Here is a 22,612-nt window from a genome sequence, read left to right as displayed (position 1 = left end):
GGGTGGGGGGGAGAATCCTCATCCAAGGATAGTGGGCCAAGCTTTTCTGCATCTTGATGCTAAGTATAGAAAAAGAGGAGGCGGGGGAGGGGGGCGGGCTGATGGTGGTACACTGGTTGAGTGCACATATTACAGTGGCCAAGGACCCAGGTTCAAGCCCCCAGTCTTCACCTGCAGGGTGGAGCTTCATAAACAGTGCAGTGAAGCAGGTCTGCATGTGTTTCTCTTTCTCTCCACCTCTCACATCCCCTCCCCTCTTAACTTCTCTCTGTCTCTATCCAAAATAGAGAATATATATATATATATTATCTCCAGGGTTATTGCTGGGGCTTGGTGCCTGCACTACAAATCCACTGCTCCTGGAGGCTATTTTTCCCCTTTTGTTGCCCTTGTTTATTGTCATTGTTATTAGTATTATTGTTGCTGTCATTGTTATTGGATAGGACAGTGAGAAATGGAGAGAGGAGGGGAAGACAGAGAGGGGAAGAGAAAGACAGACACCTGCAGACCTGCTTCACTGCCTGTAAAGCGACTCCCCTGCAGGTGGGGAGCCGGAGGCTCAAACCGGGATCCTTACGCTGGTCCTTGTGCTTTATGCCATGTGCACTTAACCCGCTGCGCTACCACCCGGCTCCTGAGAAAATTTTTTTTTTTCCTCCAGGGTTATTGCTGGGCTCGGTGCCTGCACCATGAATCCACCGCTCCTGGAGGCCATTTTTTTCTTCTTTTTGTTGCCCTAGTTGTTGCAGCCTCGTTGCGGTTATTATTGCCATTGTTGACGTTGCTTTGTTGTTGGATAGGACAGAGAGAGATGGAGATAGGAGGGGAAGACAGAGAGAGAGGGGAGAGAAAGATAGACACCTGCAGACCTGCTTCACTGCCTGTGAAGCGACTCCCCTGCAGGTGGGGAGCCGGGGGCTCGAACCGGGATTCTTACGCTGGTCCCTGCGCTTTGCGCCACGTCGTGCGCTTAACCCACTGCGCCACCGCCCGACTCCCGAAAATATTTTTTTAAAGAAAAATATTAAAAAGGAGAAGGAGCAAGAGAAATCGAAGCAGAAAAGGAGAAGGAGAAGAGGAGCGGAGCAAGGGCACATGCTTGAGTCTAACTGTGTCAGTGACCCCCTAGTGCAGCTCACCTCCACCCCCATCTCCTCCTCAGGGGCCAGGGCCAGTGCTCTACCTTCTCCCTCAGAAAAGCCTCAGATCCCAGAGACCGTCTCTTGCCAACATGACAAGAAACATGGCTGCATGCTCTCCACCACTCTGCAGTCCTAGAGGGGAAGACTGCAGCCAATTTTCCAACAGAGAACAAGCTAGCCCCTGGAGTCGCTTTTGAGACACCACCAATGTGTTATGCCAACTTCTTTTTCTGGGGGAGAACAAAGGCTATTTTTCTCTCTTTTCTTCCCATGATGGGAAGAACTGAGACCCTCCCCACTTCTTTCTTTTTTCTTTTTCTTTTTCTTTTTTTTTGAATTCAACTTTCTCTTCTCTGGCATTATAGGAAGAAAAAAAAATTAAAAACAAATCTGTCAAAATTCCCACTCTGCCTTCCTAGTTACATTTTTTTTTAATTCAGTTGGCTCCATGTGGGGGAGTCTGCTATTAATAGGTATACCAGGAGGCTTAGCAACTCAGGCAGAAGAGTACCTAGGCGAAGGCTGGAGAGGGTTGACGCTGGAACAGTGAGCAGGAATCAAACCAGGCTTAATTAGGAAAACATGACTTCCCTATTAACAGCCCTGTCCATGTGAGGCTGCTGCTGAAAAGGGGGGGGGGGAAGAAGCCAAGAAGCTTATTTGTTTTGCAATTACGGATGAAATAAAAAATTACTTGGTCTAATTAGGCCTCTTTTACTAAAAGAAGCGTGTAAAACAACCCCAGTTTCATTAGCAACTCAAAAATGTACTACGCAGTGTGCTACATATGTTTAAGTGAAATGTGGAGGGTCAATTTGCTATGTAAATTTCCACAAATTTGGCTAAACTAAAGCGATTAACCTAATGTGTATGCAAATTAGCTTAATTGATGACGACTTTTCTCAGGCAACCTTGGGAGGGCGGGGAGGGAGGACACACATTCCGATTCTAACAACCCTCCAAAGCGTTCCGTCACCCAATAACGAAATGATAGCCCGACAAATGAAAGAAAATATAATGAAATCAGATTAATTAATGCCAAGGCCCATCAGCACATGCAAAGAAACAAATCTCACTAATAGACAAATCCAGCAATGATTTGAATGAGATTTCTGAAAGCCCTCCCTGTTTGTCACTGTGTGCGTCAGTGTGTGCTTTTCCCCTTCCATCTTTGAAATGTTCCATTTTGTTTACGATAGAGAATGGGAGAGCTGGGAGAGACCAAGCAGTCGGAAACCTCAGCTTTCACTGATCAGGAAAGTCAGCCTCAGTGAGCTGGGCTCATGTGTACAGGGTGGTCCCATCCCTACTCTAGCAGCTTGCCAGCCAGCCAGCCAGCTACACCCTCCCGTGTGTAGGACAGCATTCTATTGTCACTGCCCTGACAGCCTCCATCCACTCTGCAGAAAAACACTCACACGCTCACTCTTCCCAAGAGACATTGGTTTCCCAGGATTGGAGTCAGGGAAAGCAGCATCCTAGAAGGCCTAGAAGGCCCTTTCAGCTCTGGGACTGCCTGATCCTACAGTCTACACTGGAATGCTTACCAGATTAGAATGCAGTCCATATTAGAATATACCTATATGTTTAAGAATTGAAGGGATTTTCGTCTTGAGTTTTCCACACTCCGGCCACCTTTTCACACTGAAAGCAATCATCAAAAGCAAGCTGCCAAGGCTAACCCCATTCCACCATGGGCTTACTTTGAACCCCTACGCAGTTAACGTTCAATTCTCCAGACTGATCGTTTGGCCCTGAGAGTTTCAGGACTATCTATCTCCTTCTCGCTCCCCTTAGTTAAGGACTCTGGACTGATAGGCAAAGCTCTAGTTGGGTTTTTATTTTATTTTATTTTTTCTTGTTATTCCATATGGTTGCTGCTGAGAGACTGAAGTCTGAATTGCTTCCAGTGGGATCCTCAGACAATGGAAAAGTGGAAAGAAAGGCAGTTCCGACTGGAGCTAGGGCACCAGGGAGCAGTCAAACCCCAATCACACAGCCTGAGGCAACAGAAACAACAAAAACAAGAGTCCCCTCAAGGTCATGGCAGGCCATGGACCGCAACTGGGGGGCTGCTTCCTGTCACCAGCTACCAGACTTTGAGTTCTACTCTTGCTTAGAACCAGACAGGGCTGCAACATTCAAAACCAAAGAATAAGAGCAGGAAAACATGTGTACATTGCCTAGATAGTCAGCAGACCCACCTGTAAACTCATTGACCTTGACCATGCCATTTCCCCTCTCTGTTTTCAATCTCCTTTTTTAAAAAATATTTTAAAATGTTTATTTATTTTCCCCTTTGTTGCCCTTGTTTTTTTTATTGTTGTTGTAGTTATTGTTATTACTGTCGTTGTTGTTGGATAGGACAGAGAGAAATGGAGAGAGGCGGGGAAGACAGAGAGGGGGGAGAGAAAGACAGACACCTGCAGACCTGCTTCACCACCTGTGAAGCGATTCCCCCTGCAGGTGGGGAGCCAGGGGCTCGAACCGGGATCCTTCTGCTGGTCCTTGGGCTTTGTGCCACCTGCGCTCAATCAATCTCCTTCTTCATAATATCAGGGGATGGGGATCTGAGTAGTCGGTCTCTTCTGACTCTGACTCTGAGCCTCAGCCCCCTGGACATGGTCCGAGGCTCTACAGGAGCATTGGCTCCTTCAAGCTGTTGAGAAGGTACCTGCGTAAATACACGGAAAGTGCTAGAAGTAGTGCCTGGCATGGAGCAATGTTATCTTAGTCCTGCCCTGTGGCCTTTTAGTCCTGCTGTAAGCACTGTGGTGGTCTGTGTCGCAACAATACCCTTGTGTTGGTGTTTTTCAGCGAGCAGGAGCATGGAGGTGGAACTTGCCAGTTACCATGGTGTAAATATTCCCACAATAGCTGATCCCAAGTTACCGATACAATGGAAAACAGCTCCCCAAGTTTCTGAAAACAGAACAGCTGATTTTTGTCAGGTTGCAGGAGATAGTTCCAGACCACCACCGAAATGCACTACCATCCCTTCTCATGCTCTTCAAAGGGTTGTCTATCTGGCTGTTGCCTTCCTGCTCACGTAGACCAGCGGGTCATGAAAAGAGGACTCACTTGTGGCCACCCACCCTCCCATACAACACTGTGTGCGGCTGCCACGATTTTCCTCCCATCCATTCAGCCCTCCTCCCCTCCAGCCCTCAACTTTCTAAGCACAGAAGCAGTCTGTGTGTACTTTGGAAACATAAACTCACATCATCATTAATCTAAGCCAAGCATCATTGAGAAAGTAAATCTGCTGAAAAGAAACATTCATTCATTTTTTAATTTTGATGATGTGCTTATCAATCTCTGTTTGTTGGGGGACTTTACACTTCACGTACTCTTGGGTATGTCACCTTGTCCCCACTCCTTCTGTTCTCTGCCTCTCACCCCCAACCCCACTCAGGTGGTCCTGGTCTGCCTTCCTGGGATCCCTCCATCTAGACGCTGAACTTGACACCATCTCCCCTGCTCTCAGGAAGTTGGTTATTTACTGACTGAAAATGGAAAATTAAAAGAAGAAAAATAAAACACCTTTCCCAGCGGGGGCCACAAAAGGCTCATGAAGTCATAAAGACAATTACTGGCAGGCCTATATGGAATACCCTCAGTGAGTCATCTGTCTTTTGCTGGCAATAAAGGCATACAGCAAATTAAGCAGGAGGGAGGCCTGCTCACTTACCCTGTAATTAGAGGGAGCTGCAAGATGCTTCCCTTCAAACTGCATGTGGGAGGATCTTCCCTCCAGCTCTGGGTGGCCTTGCCTCCCAGTCCAGTCGGGGCCTAGGCTCCTCCTTCAACTACTGCCCTCTGGACCCCAGCCTGGGGCTGCTAGGCAGGGACAAGGCAACCTCCCCTCAAGACTCTTACAGTCCATTCAGAGATGTCAGAAGATTATAAACTTCTCCAAGGGGTAGAGACACCTTTCTTCTCTCTTTCCCCTTTCTCCACTAGCTCCCACGCTTTCTGCTTCTTAGCCACACTAGAGAGATCACTCCTGCCCATCAGCACACACCTTCTCACCTCCAGGCTTCAGGCCTTTGCATGTGCTGTTCCTTCTGCCTGGAATGTCCCTGTGCCCACTAGAGACCTCATGCCCACCCCTCCATGAAGCCCTCTGCAGTGGACCCCAGGCAGAAACATCAGCTCTCCTCTCCCTACACACGTTTGTGCAAGATATTTACTCAGCATTTGTTTTATTAATGGGTTACAAGTATCAGGACTGAAATGTCTCTCTTCACTCCAGATTGTGGCACTCAGGCAAGGCAAGACTGTCTAATGTCCAGGTAACCTGCTTGTCACCCCAGTTCAAGTTTCTAGCACTATGCACTTAGCCAAGTAAATGCTCTATAGATGTTAGAAGAGAAAAATGTGTGCATGTACACACACACACACACACACACACACACACACACACACACACCAAACTATGTATAGGATCTATTTAGAAGAAGGAATAAGAAGGGGTGTACCCTTCAGTCAGCCTAGAGGCTAGGGAAGGTGGCTGTAACTGGAGCTATGAGCTCTCCATTCCAAGGTTCTTCTTCTCCACTTGGGACCTGGGTTTCATTCAGGTGACAGCTGTGTTTTGGTTCTGTGTTGGGAAAGGGGACAAAAAATCCAACCCAAGGGGAGAGTCCCTGCATCTCAGGACAATCGCCTAAGATGTCAGCTCCCCAGGGCAGAGGGAGGCATGCAACCTAGCACCAGCCCACAAGGCCTGGGTGCTGAAAATAACTCTGCTGGAAGCTAGATCAATAGCTGGTGAAAAATAAAAGTTAAGGTGGTGCTGATGCTGTGTTTTCCTGAGCCCAGTGCCTGCCTAGACAGCCAGAATCTTCTTTCCCAAGACACTGCTGGGTGACTGAAGTAGGAGAGGTGATGGGGGAAGAGAGAGTATATAAGCTGGTGCTGGGAGTTTGGATCTGTGGGCTTTTGAGGCAGAAAGGAAGGGAGAAGAGCCGTGTCTACAGCCAGAAGTCCAGGGCAGGGTTTTCACTCCTGGTCCTTTGGAAAGTCCTTGTGCAGGCCTTGCCCCAAGCCTCCCGTAGGATCAGAGAAAGGCTCCTGGGCTCTGTAACAATGTTTATTTACAGGCAGCAGACATGGTTCCAGAGGCTAGAGGTCCAATGATAAGCAAAGCAGAACCAGCCCTCATGGAGCTTAGGGTTCAGACTTGGGAGGGGGGGAGGGGTGGTAAGTACCCCAGCAAGTAATGTTAACTTCAGAGAAAAATAAATGACTCAGGGGCTAGGCGGTAGCACAGTGGGTTAACCTCACAAGGCATGAAGAGCAAGGACTGGTGCAAGGATCCCGGTTCGAGCCCCTGGCTCCCTGCCTGTAGGGGGGTCACTTCACGGGTGGTGAAGCAGGTCTGCAAGTGTCTATCTTTCTCTCTCCCCTCTGTCTTCCCACCTCCCTCGATTTCTTTCTGTCCTATCCAACAACAACCACAGTCATGGTAGCAATAACAATGACAACCACAACAAGGGCAACAAAATGGGAAAAATGGCTTCCAGTTGCAGTGGATTTATAGTGCAGGCACAGAGCCCCAGCAATAACCCTGGAGACAAAAAAGAATGAAAAGAATGAATGACTCTGTGTCACGACAGTGTGATAGGCTCCTGGTTTAGTCTAAGAGGTCAGGGAGGGCCTCCCCAAAGAAGCAACATTAATTTTAAAACTAGTAGAGCTGGTGGCCGTTAGACCCTGAGGGCTGAGGAGGGTGCTCCAGGAAGAGGGAGCTGCAGAGGAAGGGTTCTGGCAGCCGTGAGCCAGGGGGCATCAGGGGGAACCAGTGTGGCTACAAGGTGGCAGCAGAGCCCAGCAGCTGTCAGCTTACAGAAGACCTGGTGGGGGACCTGAGCCTTCTGAGGGGACGAGTGGAAGCTGGAGTCCCACCTGCTCCCTGCTCATCAAGCCATGTGTTCTGGCATGAGTCCGCATCCCCCAAGAGTGGGGGTCCCCTTCCACTTTCACAGAGCATCACCTGCTGGCCATGCCCCAGGGAGAGTGCTGTACCAAAATGCACACCTTTGGTACGTTAGAAAGGTCTCCTCTCAGGCTGGGAGTATGGATCAACTTGCCAACACCTGTGTTCAGCGGGGAAGCAATTACAGAAGCCAGGCCTTCCACTTTCTGATGACCTTGTGTCCATGCTCCCAGATGGATACAGAATAGTGAAGTTTTCAAGGAAGGGAATGGGAATGAAGTTCTGGTGGTGTGAACTGTGTGAAATTGCACCCCTCTTATGAATAATAATAATGATAAATTTTTTCATTTCTTTTTTCTCTATTTTCTAACCCAAATTGAGCAATAGTCACCTCCTTGGTGTCACAGCTAGAACCCCTTATTCACTGTCCTGCTAAAGGCAAAAGATCCTACCGTTTCCAGCAGATGTTGTTGGAGCTCAAGCCAGTGGCAGCTTTTCAGTCGTCATCTTGGCTCCACCCCCCGGAATTGTACCCCTCTTAATCTATGGTCTTGTCAATATTTCCATTTTATAAATAAAATTTAAAAAAAGAAAGTTCTCTTCATAAATGCTTAAAAGACCTGGGCAATAGAGGGGGTTGAGGAAATGAACCTGGAGCTGGAATAGCTTCCCTTGTCATCACTGTCCTCTAGTTCAGCCTCCCACAGGTCCCTTTCCCATCCTGAGCCCAGAGATGGGAGAGGGAGTCCTGATCCGAGTCCCCCCTGGAGCAGCTGGGGCTGCCGAGAGCAGATTGCCTCTGTGAGTCTTGCTGGCCCCAAGTTCCAAGCTGCCCCGGCTTCCTTAGGCTCCAGGGAGAGGCACTGTTTGCACAGAATGACTGTCTTTGCCTCAGGCCCACAGCTCACTGGACTCGGTTCCCAGCTGGCTGGCGTTGGGATTCTGGAGGCTGGGAGGGAACAAGGGCTCCATCACATCCCATGCATCACGGCACAGGCATGCCCAGGGCTCTGCTTTTATCCCCGGTACCCAGGGAGGAGAGGCGGCGGCTAGTGCCAGCCTCCCTCTGTATCCATGCCCGGCACCCAACAGCACAGCACCAAGCCCAGGCTCCCTGCCCAGCAGCACAGGCTAAGTGTATTCACACTGCTTGCCTGACCTGGGTGGGGGTATGGTAAGAAGCTGCTGCTATCTATTGGCTGTGCCTAAGTGAGGAAGGGGGGGGGGACTTTGCATTAGATGAGCAAAGCTGGGGTGTCTATGCATGCTAGCAGACACAGCCTGGCCCCTGTGTCAGTGTTTACAAAATATGTGTCAGTTTTGCAGCCTGATGGATAAGACAGAGAGGAAATCCTTAGGGAACACACCATGACCATTAGCTGCTACTTCTTGGGCCCTGAAGGGAGCAGGGCACAGAGCTACAGGGCGGCAGACCCGCCCTTCATGCCCAGCACAACTGGCTGTGGTTCCTGGCTGGCATTCTCCCCAGACACAGCTGGAGACTCAAGCAGAGTGAGCAGGTTGGAATCTCAGGTCTGTGTGACTTCCTCCCATGGGGTCGGGGTTTCTGGGAGCCCCCCCCCCAACTGTTTTGGCTTTGTGGGGTAGAGTTGTTGTCGCCTTTGGCAACTTCTGAGGGAGAGCACCTGGGGATGGGGAGGAGAGACCTAGGAGTCTGCTTCCTGAACAATGGGACATTCCCTGTGTCTGCATTCAGACAAAGGAAGAGGCAAGAGGGAGTCCACATGGGGGAGATACTCAGAACTCAGACTCAGAAGTCTTGGTCAGGGAGATAGATAGTTCAGTGGTAGCATACAAGACTCACGCGCCTGAAGTCACAGGTTCAATCTCTTGCACCAACATATGCTTAGTTTAGCACTGCACTGGTATTTCGCTCATGCACACAAACACACTATAAATAAATAGATAATAGAAAAGGAAAAAACGGGGGGCCAGGCAATGGTGCACCTGGTTAAGTGCACACATTATAGTGCTCAAGGACCCCACCTACCCGGGGGAAAGCTTCACAAGTGGCGAAGCAGGGCTGCAGGTGTCTCTCTATCTCCCCCTTCCCTCTCAACTTCTCTCTGTCTCTGTCCAATAATAAATAAAAAATTAGGAGCTGGGTGGTGGCACAGCGAGTTAAGTGCATATGGTGTGAAGCCCAAGGGTGTAAGAATCCGGTTCGAGCCCCTGGCTCCCCACCTGCAGGGGAGTCACTGCACAGGTAGTGAAGCAGGTCTGCAGGTGTCTATCTTTCTCTCCCCCTCTCTATCTTCCCCTCCTCTCTACATTTCTCTCTGTCCTATCCAACAACAACAGCAATAACAACAACAATGATAAACAACAAGGGGAATTTTTTTTTAATTTAAAAAATTAATTTAAAAGTTTTTAAAAAATAATAAAATAAATATGAAATTTTTTTAAGTGAGAAACCTTGGCCTATTAGTCATTCGACCTTGAGCAACTTCCAGAATTTCTCTGCTACTTGCCCTCCCACCCCATCTGTCAAATGGACAACCAGCCAATTGCCCCCTAGAGCAGCTCTGAGGCTAAGGTCAGCACTGCTATGAATGTGAACACTCTCCACCCAAACCTGATATTTAATTGCAAGGGCCCATTATTAAGGGGCACTTTCTTAGAAGCAACAAATTACGTTGTAAGAGAACGTAGGTTTAATTTAATCCGTGAGTACTGAAGGCTTGCTATATCAAATGTGAGTGTTCAAAATTCAAAGATGGATCAAGCAGTTAAGCACACAGAGTATTAGGCACAAGGATCCAGGTTCAAGGCTCTGGCTGCCTACCTGCAGGGGAGTCACTTCACAAGCGGTGAAGCAGGTCTGCAGGTGTCTTTCTCTCCCCATCTCTGTCTTCCTCTCCTCTCAATTTCTCTCTGTCCTAACCAATGAAATGGAAAAAATTGCCTCCAGGAGCAGTGGATTCATAGTTCCGGCACTGAGCCCCAGGGATAACCCTGTAGGAGAGAGAGAGAAGAACTGAGGCAAAGAGCAATTCCAGGTTCCATAGGCCATGCTTTGCACTAAGTGGTCCAATCCTGGCCTGCAGCCTTGGTGAGAAAGGGAGATAGGGAGAATGTGTAGCAACCTAGACCCTGTAGAATGAGAAGGCTAAAGGAAGGGGGTCAGGGTTAGAGGAACTGGGAAGCCCCCTGAGAAGAGCCAGGCCCCGGTCAGCCTCTGAGGGCTCAGCTAGCCTGCAGTCAGCCACATGCACTGCACCCTGGAGGCGACGCAGGCCTGGGTACTCAAGCTGCAGGAGCACCATGCACAAGGCTCAGACAGGCAGGTGACAGTTACTCTGATGACCCAGGATGACCGCAACCTCCAGAGCATCCCCGGGGTGTCCCCCAAACCCTGGGCCATAAGGCTGAGTGTCCAGAAACTGCTCTTTCCCCTTGACCGTGCCCAAGGCAGCCTTCCCATCTCCGAGCTGCCACTGTCTCTGCTGTGCTGGTGGGGACCAGGCTGCCTGCACCCGCTCTGTGCTAGCTGTGTGGCCTGGAGCACAGCCTGTGCTACCTGGGCCTCCTTGCCCTGCTCCGTGAAATGGGGCGAACGCCACCTAGTGTGCAGAACAGAGAAGAAGGAGGACTGGAGCCAGGCTGACAGACGCCAGGCCATAAGCCCCCGTGTAGAGCAGCGTTACCTCTGTCCAGAGCACCAGCCCAGATAAAGATGGGCTTAGCCCCCAAAGACAGAGACAAATGGTGAGGCCCTCAGGTCCCGCAGGAGCCCCCAGCACCAGCCCCAGCTCCAGGGGCAGCCCTTTGAAGTGGCTGCCAGACAGGCCTGTGGGCTCATTGCCTATGGAGGAGGTGCTGAAAGATTCATGGAGGAGATCCGCCTGAGGAGCAGACAGAGGAAGGTGAGCAGGAGCGCAGGGCTCGGGAGCAGGGGACACCTCTGGGAGAAGCACTATGGCGGACCCCTCAGTGACAGCACACAGACACGCCGGCCCGGCCACTGGTCAGAAGGGTGAGTCCCTGTCATGTGCAGAGGCTCTTGGATATGTTGGCTTATTTGACCCTCAGAGCAAGTCTGTGCAGACAGGTGAGGAAACTGAGGCCAGAGAGGCTCCAGTCAGTGAAGGAGGTGGCCGCTGAATTGGGCTTGCTTTGTGTGGCAGGCCACCACACGGGCAAAGGGAGTCCCGGAGCAGATAAATAGGGAGGGTGAGAAGAAAGCAGGTGTCACTCAGGCCAGGGAGTGTATGTGTGTGCGTGTGTTTGTGTGTGGGGGTGCTGCCCAGAAACCTACATGCACTGCATGCCCTTGAGGTCAAGGTCACACAGCTAATGACTGGTAGAGAAGTCAATACCTATCTCGTTTGACTTATGTCCCCAAACTACAAGGAGGCCCCTAGGGGCCAGGCGGTGGTGCACCTGCTTAAGCGCCCACATTGCAGTGTGCAAGGACCCGGGTTCAAGCTCCTGGTCCCCACCTGCAGGGGATAAGTTTCACAGGCAGTAAAGCAGAGCTGCAGGTGTCTCTCTATCTCTCTCCCTCTCTAATGTCCCCTCTCCTGTCCATGTCTCTCTGTCGCTATCCAATAACATATAAGTAGAAATATTTTTTAAAAGATTTTTTTCAAGTAATCAAGCGCCCCCTTGATTACTTCAAAAAACAAGATCTCAATCAGATAGAGGGGGGTGGAGGAGGCTAGGAACACAGAACTTGGAAGAGAAGCAACCAAGATGTGAGATAATGAGAACTGTCTCCAAAGCTGATGATCAGAGGTGCTCGTCCTTCCTCCCCAGAGGTCACGGGGAGGCAGTGGGTGGAGCGTGAAGGTCTGCCCTGTGTCAGCCCTAACTCCTCAGCTGGCTTCCTGGTCTCTCCACAGCCAGGCCTCCTCCAGCCCCTCGGTGTTCTTGCTTTAGACAGAGTTCTCGTGACCACTCCTCTCCACACTCCCCCTCCAGCTACTCTCCCTCACTGGTCAACCTCTCTTCTATGGAATTCAGCCCGTGGCACAAGATCACTGCAGGATTCCATGGCAAGTCTCAACCTCACAGTGCACAGATATTCTTGAGTGCCTTGTGTCCCTGTTGAATGCCAGGCACCAGGATTAACGCAGGGCCCTCCACTACACTGAGTCCTTGCCCTAGGTTGGTCTCGTGGGGGCCAGGTGGCCACCAATCACATTTCACTTGCATGTGCTGAGGCATCTGAGATGCAATGGGGAGAAATCAGGAAGGCTTCCTGGAGAGAGTGACAGCAAAGCTGAGGTTCAGAGAAGCAGAACTAGCAAAGAGTGGGCGCATTCAAAACAGAAAAGAGCACTTGCCAAAGCGCACAGGCAGTGCAGCCATGACGCCTGGAGGAGGCATCAGCCACCCATTGAGTGTGAAGTATGAAGCCTCTGGGGAGCGGGACCTGGGGTGGCCAGAGGAGGCCAACGGGCAAAGCAGGGGCTTCAAAGGAAAGACAGGGGTCGCTGACCTCCGCCATGCACCAGGAGCCCCTTAGGTGGCTGGGGAAGGCTTTGGACCCCTTCCCTGCAACATGTCTGCAAATGCACAGGATGCAGAGGGATACACAGGAAATAAATTATATTGACGTGCAGTTGCAGAAATATTTTTTTAAAAACTAATTTGTGATATAGTAATATATGAGCTTTTCATTAAGGCGGTAAATAATGAGTCCTCATGGCAGGTCTAATTACGTAATTTTGAAGTAGTGCTGGGAGAAAACAGTATTTCAAGGCTAAGTGTAATAACTGTAATATGATATAAAAATATCTGCGGTTCCCATTGGGACAGAGTGCCGCGTCCTGCTAGTCCTGCCGAGGACGTGATGCCATGGAGGGTGCTGGCCTTCAGAAGGAGACGAGAAACAAGCCCATGAAATTAAAGACTTCTTTTTTTTTTCTCACCCATTTCCACAATCCCCTGGTTTAAAGACCTTGTAGGGGGTGTCGGTGGTGCGCCCTGTTAATGACACACACTGCCAGAATCAAGGACCTAGGCTCCAGCCCTGAGACCCCCATTCCATGAGAGGTGAAGTGGGGCTGCAGGTGTCTCTCTTTCTCCCTCTCAATCAAATGGAGAAAAATGGCCACCAGGAGCGGGTGGGTTCATTGTGCAGGCACCAACCCCCAGCCCCCTGGTGGTGGTGAGGGGACTGTTGAGAAGTGTTCAGGGGCAGAGGGTAGATAGCATAATGGTTGTGCAAAGAGATTCTCACGCCTGAGGCTCCAAAGCCCCAGGTTCAATCCCCCGTACTACCATAAGCCAGAGCTGAACAGTGCTCTGGTTAAAAAAAAAAAAAGAAGAAAAAGAAAAAAGAGAAGTGTTCTGTGCTTACTATGTGCGCTTAACCCAGTGTGCTACCGCCCGACCCCTCTTGTGCTACTGAACTCTTGCAAAGTCCTGACTAGGACTGCATAGCAAGAGGGGGTCCCTTGGGCTGGGGAGATGGCATAGTGGTTATACAAAAACACTTTCATGCCTAAAGCTCTAAGCTCCCAGGTTCAAACCCTCCTCTCCCCCCAGTACCACTCTAAGCCAGAGCTGAGCAGTGCTCTAGTCTTTCTTTTTGTGTCTTGCTCTCTGTACCTCCCTCACATTAAAACCTAATAAATAAAATATTTGGAAAGAGATGGGGCCCCTCTTGGCCTTCCTCACCTACGCTTTCCGTGCTAGCTGACTGCTCCCAGCTACACCACCCTCCTTCCTGTCCCACACACAGGGCCTTTGCACAGGAGGCATATCTGCATGCTCAGGGAATCTAGGTCTCCTTGGGGTCCTTTCTCCCTTCTTCTAGGCCTCTCCTCAACTGTCACCTGGCCGATAAGCATGCCCCACTTCCCAAGGTATTCTCGTCTTAGTCGCATGCACACGACTGATTTGTGTGTGGCTTTGTCTCCTGTCTTTCTCACCCCCTAGCAGGCTAGCTGAAGGGGTAGAGTGGGCACAGATTCTATTTGTTCACAGCTGTGAACTTGGAGTGCCAGCACTTGGGGCCTTTCCTACCAGGAGACTACTAGCCCCATCCTTTGTACTGATGCTGGTCCCTGGCCTGAGCCCTCAGCCCTACTCCAGTCTTCTCTGGGTGCCCATGCTCAGGGGGAGGAGGCTGTTCACATGGAAACCGTGCCCTGCGTTTCTGCCTCTCCCTGCAATGCCTGGGTGTGGAGCAGACGTCTGTTAAATGAAGAGATTAAAGCCGGCAGGCAGACTGACAGGCTCAGGAGGCCAGCAGAGAGGGTGAAACAGAGTAGGTAGGACCGTGGAGCCCCACCTGTAAAGAGATGAATGATGGCCCCGCTGAATCTCAGGCTGTGTGACCTTGTTTGAGGGGGAGGGTCTTTGTAGATGTGATAAAGGACAGTGAGCTAAAGAGACCACTCTGGGGACCCTCAATGCCATCTCAAGGGTCCTTATATGAGAGCGAGTAGAGAGGAGAGGGATGGAGGGAGAGAGAAGAAAGAGAGAGGGGGGGAGAGAGACAGAGAGGGAGGGAGATGGAGAGGGAGGGAGGGAAAGAGGAGAGAGAGAGACGGAGAGGGAGTGAGACGGAGAGGGAGAGAGATGGAGAGGGAGGGAGAGAGGAGAGAGAGAGATGGAGAGGGAGGGAGAGAGGAGAGAGAGAGACGGAGAGGGAGGGAGAGAGGAGAGAGAGAGAGAGATGGAGAGGGAGGGAGGGAGAGAGGAGAGAGAGAGAGATGGAGAGGGAGGGAGGGAGAGAGGAGAGAGAGAGAGATGGAGAGGGAGGGAGGGAGAGAGGAGAGAGAGAGATGGAGAGGGAGGGAGAGAGGAGAGAGAGAGACGGAGAGGGAGGGAGAGAGGAGAGAGAGAGAGATGGAGAGGGAGGGAGGGAGAGAGGAGAGAGAGAGATGGAGAGGGAGGGAGGGAGAGAGGAGAGAGAGAGAGATGGAGAGGGAGGGAGGGAGAGAGGAGAGAGAGAGAGATGGAGAGGGAGGGAGAGAGGAGAGAGAGAGACGGAGAGGGAGGGAGAGAGGAGAGAGAGAGAGATGGAGAGGGAGGGAGGGAGAGAGGAGAGAGAGAGAGATGGAGAGGGAGGGAGGGAGAGAGGAGAGAGAGAGAGATGGAGAGGGAGGGAGACGGAGAGGGAGGGAGGGAGAGATGGAGAGAGAGAGATGGAGAGGGAGAGAGGAGAGAGAGAGATGGAGAGGGAGGGAGAGAGGAGAGAGATGGGGAGAGAAAGGGAGAGAGAGAGAAGAGAGAAAGAAGAGAGACAGAGAGAGAAGAGAGGGGAGAGAGGAGGGAGGGAGAGTGAGGGAGAAAGAGAAGAGAGGGAAGAGAGGAGAGAGAGAGGGAGAAAGAAGAGAGAGGAGAGAGAGGGAAGAGAGAGAGGGAAGGAGAGTGACAGAGAGAAAATACACAAAGGAGGAGAGGCTGGAATGGTGCAGCCACAGCCCAGGGGGTCAGGACCCTACCACCAGAAGCTGGAAGAGGAGAGGAGAGAAGGGAGCCCCCACTACAGTCCCCAGGGGAAGCACAGTCTTGCTGGGTTTTGGGATTTGGGGACAAATAAGACTGAAGGAATTCAAATCCCTATGGTTTCAAGCCACCTGGTTGCCCAATTTATGGTGATTGGTCACAGTAGCCACCGGAAAGGGGATGTGGCACTCAAGGCGCCTGCAATGGGGAAACAGACCTAATGCTGGATCTTTCCCTTTGTTTCTGCCCCCCCTCCCAAGAAACTGGGGAGCCAGCCTTTTGATGTGGACACTGCTGGTCTCGTGCACAACAGTGTGGGCCCAAGGTAGCACACAGAGAGTGCTTTTACTGGGAGGAGCACTGGGAGCTCACAGAATTGTGAAGAGTAAGATACAAAACAGGGTGGGTGCCGGGGGCAGGAGGTAGGTGGAGGCAGGATCCAAGGGCCACCTGGATGCCATTTCCAGACCATAGGGACATCTGCTTAGGGCGCTGAGTGACTGCCCACGGCCACACCACCAGCTGCCACTGGACTCCAGTTTCAAGGTCACACAGAAAACAGTGCCCCTGAGGTTTTGAGTCTGGACCCAGAGCCGGCACTCTGCACCAGCACAAGGGGCATGTCTGTCCAAGGTACTCTGTAGTAAGATGCGCATGCACTCCAAATGGAAGCTTTGTTGTTCAAGCTCTGCAGTCAGAAAACTATTTCAGACGACAGGCTGGCCTTCTGTCTTTAATATGTATTTATCCCCTTTGTTGCCCTTGTTGTTTTATTGTTGTTGTTACTGATGTTGTTGTTGTTGGATAGGACAGAGAGAAATGGAGAAAGGAGAGGAAGACAGAGAGGGGGAGAGAAAGATAGACACCTGCAGATCTGCTTCACTGCCTGTGAAGCGACTCCTCTGCAGGTGAGGAGCCGGGGGCTCGAATCGGGATCCTTACGCTGGTCCTTGTGCTTTGCACCATGTGCGCTTAACCCGCTGCGCCACCGCCCAACACTCTCTATTTACCTCTCTTCATGATTTATTAAAGAGAATGAGAGAGAGAGAGAAAGAGAGAGGGAGAGAATCAGAGCATCCCTCCAGCATGTGAGGTGCCAGGAATCAAACTCAGAACCTTGTGCCTGAGTCCTGCACTCTTGCTGTTGTGCCATTCCCTTCCAGCCAATTCTGGCCCGTCACTTCCTATCCTACTTATTCCACTCCATTTTTTTTTTATTCAGTCAGAGCAATGTTTATTTATCAAAGTAAGAGAAAGCATCCCCTATGCATTGAAAGACTCAGAAAATATACAACTTCAGAGTCTAGATTTCTCCCAAAATCAAAACTTAAGAGCAGACCACTTGGGATCCCTTCTAAACTGACTTCAAGACCCTCCAAGGGGTCATAAAGCATAGTTCTAAGAGCAGTACACTGGGGCAACAGATCCTATTAAAAAGACAGCTATAACAACAAGTAACCATAAGTACTAGGAGCAAAAAAAAAAATGTTTTGAGCCAGACACAGTCCCCAGTCTGCCAGTGCATGGCCTCTCCATTAAGATCTTGAGTAGTGGATTGCCTGAGTCTGCTGTAGGAAGACAGACTGTAGTAAGAGTCTCTTCAGCTTAGACCTGGGGTGGAGAATGCCCAGCCTATGGGCCATAATACTAGGCAGGTGGAACCCAAAATCTAAAAGCTTTTATTTTCACGGTAACATCAAGTGATAATTTTTTAAAGATCTTTTTACTTTATTAGTCAGGGGCCGGGTGGTGGTGTCCCTGGTTAAGCGCACACATTCCAGTGTGCAAGGACCTGAGTTCAAGCCCCCAGTTCCCCACCTGCAGAGGGGAAAGCTTTGCAAGTGGTGAAGCAGGACTGCAGGTGTCTCTCTGTCTCTCTCCCTCTCTATCACCCCCTTCCCTCTTGATTTCTGGCTGTCTCTATCCAACAAATAAATAAAGATAACAAAAAATTTAAATATAAATATATTAGTCATTTAATATTGATTTGCAGAATTATGAGACAACAGGGGTGTATAATTCTACACTGTTTCCCCCACCAGAGCTCTGTGTCCCCATTCCCTCCATTGGAAACTGCAGTAGTTCTCCTGAGGTCACAGATATGGGTTAACTATTATTTCTATAACTGTATTTATATATATATTTATATATATAAATATATATAATATATATTTATATATTTATATATTTATATAATCTGTATTTACATACATTTGTCCTTTTTTTTTTTTCTATGTTCCTGCCTTCATTTCCTTTCTAAATCACACCTACACCTATTGCTCCTTCCAAATGCCCTTCTTTTTTTTTTTTCCTCTTCTTTCTCTGGGTCCTGATGAAATTGGGGTTTAGAGCCCTCTGGTCATCTTCCCCTAACGTTGTTTCCCCTCTGGGAGTATGGACCAAAGTTCTTTATGGGGTGCATAAAGTGGGAGTTCTGGCTTCTGTGACTGCTTCTCCACTGGACATGGGTGTTGGCAGGTTGATCCACACCCCCAGCGTGTTTCTCTCTTTCCCTAGTGGGGGAGAGCTCTGGAGAGGTGAAGTTCCAGGATAGACTGGTGAGGTCATCTGCCCAGGGAAGTCAGGATGGCCTCATAGTAGTGTCTCCAACTTGGTGGCAACCAGCTCTCCTTTGTCCTTTTTAGCACCCTTTTGCCAATTCATAAATGGGATATAATATTCTACCATGGTTTCTCTTATAGTTTTTTTTTTCTTTTTCTTTTTTGCCACAGGGTCATTGCTGGGGCTCGGTGCCTGCACTATGAATCCACTGCTCCTGGAGGCCATTTGTTCCCCTTTGTTACCCTGGTTGTTCTACCACTGTTGTGGTTATTATCATTGTTGCCATCGATGCTGTTGTTGCTGGATAGGACAGAGAGAAATGGAGAGAGGAGGGGAAGACAGAAAGGGAGTGAGAAAGACAGACACCTGTAGACCTGCTTCACCACCTATGAAGCGACTCCCCTGTAGGTGGGGAGCTGAAGGCTCGAACCGGGATCCTTCTGCCGGTCCTTGCGCTTGGCGCCATCTGCGCTTAACCAGCTGCGCCACTGCCTGACCCTGCCTCCTTTGTAGTTTCTTTCCCACTGGCCTGGAAATCCTGCTGCCCTTTAGAGATGCCAGATCTGAAGAGATTTGTTTGAGGAGACACAGCCTAGGTGCTGTCTTCATGCAGCCATCGTCCAAAATGCTAATGTTCCCACTGAGCTGTTGTGACCAGCCCCAAAAGCTGATTTTTAAGCTGATGATTTTGTATGGCCCACGAACAAGGGGGCCAGGCAATGGCATGCACCTGGGTGAACGCACACATTGCAGTGTGCAAGGACCCAGGTTCAAGCCCCTAGTCCACGCCTGCAGGAGAGAAGCTTCAGGAGAAGCAGGGCTGCAGGTGTCTCTCTGTCTCTCGCCATTTCTCTCTATCTCAATCCAATAATAAATACACAAACAAATAAATAAAATATTTTAAAAATAAGAATGATGACATATAAGTCCAAAATTAATGGTCCTTGGCTGAGAAAAGCTTTCCTGCCCCAGCTCAGATCCTCTTCAATGCCACCATCGACTCTCTCTAAGTATCTAGTGTGGGGTCTGGCCCACACTAGGTGCAGCTGCAAACACCTGCTTTTCCCCAATCCTCTTGCCCTGTTGCAGGCCCCCCTGGAGATGGCAGGGTCACACAGTGGGACCCATATCCACAGGTGACCAGGTGGCCCAGAAGTACCCTCACACTCAGTCCCTCCTGCCTCTCCATCCCTGCCCATCAGCTTCTGTCTATCACCATTCTCACAAACACTCCACCAGAGGGGTGCCCTGCCTTCCTGTCACTCAGCTGTGCTCTCCACACCCCCTCCTCTCTCATTTTGGCAACTCTGTTTGCTAAACTAAAACAACAACAACAAAAACCACACACACACATACACAAAATACATTTCCTTGGCTATGGGACGAGGTGGGGGAGAGGGAGAAGAGAGGCGCTTTTTCAACTTTATCTCTAATGTCTTTGTTAATTGAACTCGTCAGCTAAAGTAATTTCTGGAAATAAAAGAGAGAAGAGGGGATGGGAGAGAGAGACAGAGAGAGAGAGAGAGAAGAGAAGAGCGAGAGAAAGAAGAGAGATAGGAGTTGATCATATGCAGGAGAAATAACTCAGATGTGAAAATCCTTCAGACTGGGAGACTGCACTATTTATTCACCCAAGTGTCCTGCTGTGTCTCAGCAATGCCGTGATTTAATGAGGTGCCGCCTAGGTATTTGTTATGAAAAAAGTCTGTCTCTGCGTCTTCTCCTCCCTGTGCTCAGGCCGGGCCGGTGGAAGCTCCTTGTCGGCATGCTATTAAAGATTTAGGAGGCTGTTGCTCTCCCCACTGCACCCCTCATACAAGCGCCTTTTGAAATGGTTCCAAAATTAAATATTGTACAAGCCGATCAGCCTTGTTTAACGCAGATGCTGAGTGAGGTTTAAAAAGAAATTAGAAAAGCATTTGTGTTAACAGATGTTCTTCCTTTTTCTCTCTTCGAGTGGAGATGATTGGGGCTGGGTCCCTCCCGAGCCTCGAGACAGCCCAGGGGGGTGAGCCCCATACGGGGAGGAAGAGAGGGGGACCCAAGCAGGCCTGGAAGGGACACCCAGGCTCTTCCCTTTGTCGGTGAGGGCCTTGGGTCTTGTGGGAAGAGGCCAGGCAAGTGGCTGGTCCGGCAGGCTTTTGCCCACAGCTCTAGGGTGTTGCTGGAGCCACACTGGGCCTGGGGTTTCAGCAGCTGTTCACTGGAAAACAGCAGCCAGGTGAGCCCCACCCAGAACAGTGGGAAATCAGCAAAAGGGCAGAAGCCCCTGTTTGCAAACTCATCTAGCCACCGACCCTCCAGAGACCTTTAATCTAGACCCTCCTCTAGATAAGACCGACCTGGATCCAGGTCCCCAGGAACGATACACCTGTTTTCTTCTACCACTTCCTCCCCCTTCCTTTTTTCCCTGCAATGCCAGGGCCTTGGGCATACATGGGTTCACTGCCACTTTTTCATTCAGATAGAAAGACAGAGAGACACCACAGCATCAGTTTCCACCAGTGCTGCCGTGTACTCCCAGATGGTGCTGGGGCTAAAATTTGAACAATGAGTAAGGCAAGAGAGCTCCTTCTCTCTCTCTCTCTCTCTCTCTCTCTCTCTCTCTCTCCAGCCCACTGCTTTCTTACTTTAGTCCACATGGTCTACATGCAAGAGCTCAGTAAGTTCTGGCTGAAGCCTTACCTCCCTTGAATAGATGTTTTTGCTCTGCCTTTAGTTAAAACTAGCAGGAGCTATTCCTTGAATAAATATAACCACCCAAGTGTCTGGCACCTCGAGAGCCTCCTTCTCCCCAGTTCGGTGAACTAAGCCCACCACTTCCCTCCCTGGGGGCATCCGAAGCTTCCATGGTGGAGGCCACCTTCAGCCCAGTGGCAGATCTGGAAGGAGGGTCAGGGTCCCAGACACTCAGTCGTCTGTCCCAGTTTATGAGCCGGGACACCAAGGAACAGATTTTCCCTGCTCCTGTGACTTGGTTCTGATCACTGTTGTTGGGGAAACACAGGTAAAGAGAGAGAGAGAGATAGAGAGAGAGAGAGAGAGAGATGCAAGTTGCTGGTGACATTGCAAGAGTTTTAAGGCTGCACTGGGAGGGAGCCCCACCCAAGGGTACATGCCGCTAATGCCCCCTAATGCCTGTGAGAGGCCTGTTGTGTGCCAGGCACTGAGGGCATGGCGGGGGTAGAGGAAGGCAGGGGCAAGCTGGGCCCCCATGTTTCCGAGGAAACAGACCAAATCATTGCAGGTAATTCTGAGAAAGGGAATCTCCAGGAAGGGGCCTGTTGGCACCCGGGTATGTATAAAAGAGAAGTAGAACAAGTCTGGACAATTAAATGGTGCCTTTCATCCCTTTGAGGAAGCCACCCCCAACCCCACACACTGGGGACAGTCACTAGCTGCCCCTTAATGTGGGGGGGGAGTAACTTTTGGCACCTTCAAGGAGCCCCTATGACTGGAGGGTCTGCAGTCCCTCCCATCGGCCCTTTCCCACCTCACTGGGCAACTCTGCGCTCTACCTTCCAGCCTAGACTAAGTGTTAACTTCCACCCCCACCAGCCAGCTCCACCACAGCCAGCCCTTTCTTCCCTGGCAGAGCTGGTGCCTTGCGCCCACCCACCCCAGAAGCAGGAAGAAAGACAAGCAAAAATGAGAACCAGGCAACTTCCTAATTAACACTCTTGGAAACAGCCGGACTCCTCCCTGAACACAAATGAAGACGGGCGCCCACAGTCGTTGAGAGGCTTTTTCTCCTTGTTCATTGATTCACAGCTTCAACAGGGACTGAGTCAGGAGCAGGGGAGGCGGCATGCTGAGAGGAAGTTGGCTCTGGACAGGGATGGGGAGAGGATCAGCCCAAACAGGGTGCTGCCAGGTCTGGTAACCCCTGGGGCTCCTAGCTGGCCTCCTGATCTGGGAGGAGCCACTCAGCACTTGTCACTCTGGCCAGCAGCGCTTCAGTCACCTCCTTCCTTAGCTCTCCAGTGTCCCTTTGTGAGCAGGTCTACCAGAGACCTGTACAGAGACAGATGCTCAAGTTCTCACCCTAGATCAGCTAGCTCAGCCAGTCTTGGTAAGGACTTGGAACCCTCTGGGCTTACTTCAGGTTTGGTAAGGGCCAACCAAGAGCCAAAATGCTGCCCAATAAGTTTGTGGGACTAGTGAGGGCTCCTCCCTGGAGACAGAGGCCAGACACCCATCTAAGGCTTTCTTCTTGGGTCATGTAAGTCACAGGCTCAGTGCCCAGCCTAAGATGATACTAGGCTGTGTTAGGACATCCTATGTCAATCAAAGTCAATGCTCTTCTCAATCCAAGCTTGCTTGAAGACTCTGCCACAAAGTCTTAGACACACACACACACACACACACACACACACCCTGTCTTCCCCAGTAGCCATCTCTGCACATCTGTGTAGCCCTAGGTCTGCCTTGCCTTACACTTAGTCAACCTGTGACCTCTCTGGACCTTGTTTTCTTCCACTATAAACACAAGGTACTGGGAGCTGCCATCTTGAGGTGGCTTGTCTCTCCTTTTCTCCAA

At 50.4% G+C, this 22,612-nt stretch overlaps 1 long non-coding RNA gene across 1 annotated transcript in view; it reads right to left on the bottom strand.

Moving 5' to 3' along the window:
- The window catches only part of LOC132534999 (uncharacterized), a 380,416-nt gene that overhangs the window by 146,249 nt on the left and 211,555 nt on the right, over window positions 1–22,612 (bottom strand). The gene's annotated exons all lie outside the window — the stretch shown is intronic.

Source organism: Erinaceus europaeus, chromosome 20 (genome assembly GCF_950295315.1).
Source record: "Erinaceus europaeus chromosome 20, mEriEur2.1, whole genome shotgun sequence".
Classification (NCBI taxonomy): domain Eukaryota; kingdom Metazoa; phylum Chordata; class Mammalia; order Eulipotyphla; family Erinaceidae; genus Erinaceus; species Erinaceus europaeus.
Note: the sequence above shows the minus strand (reverse complement) of the source record. Positions and strands in the feature narration are given on the sequence as shown.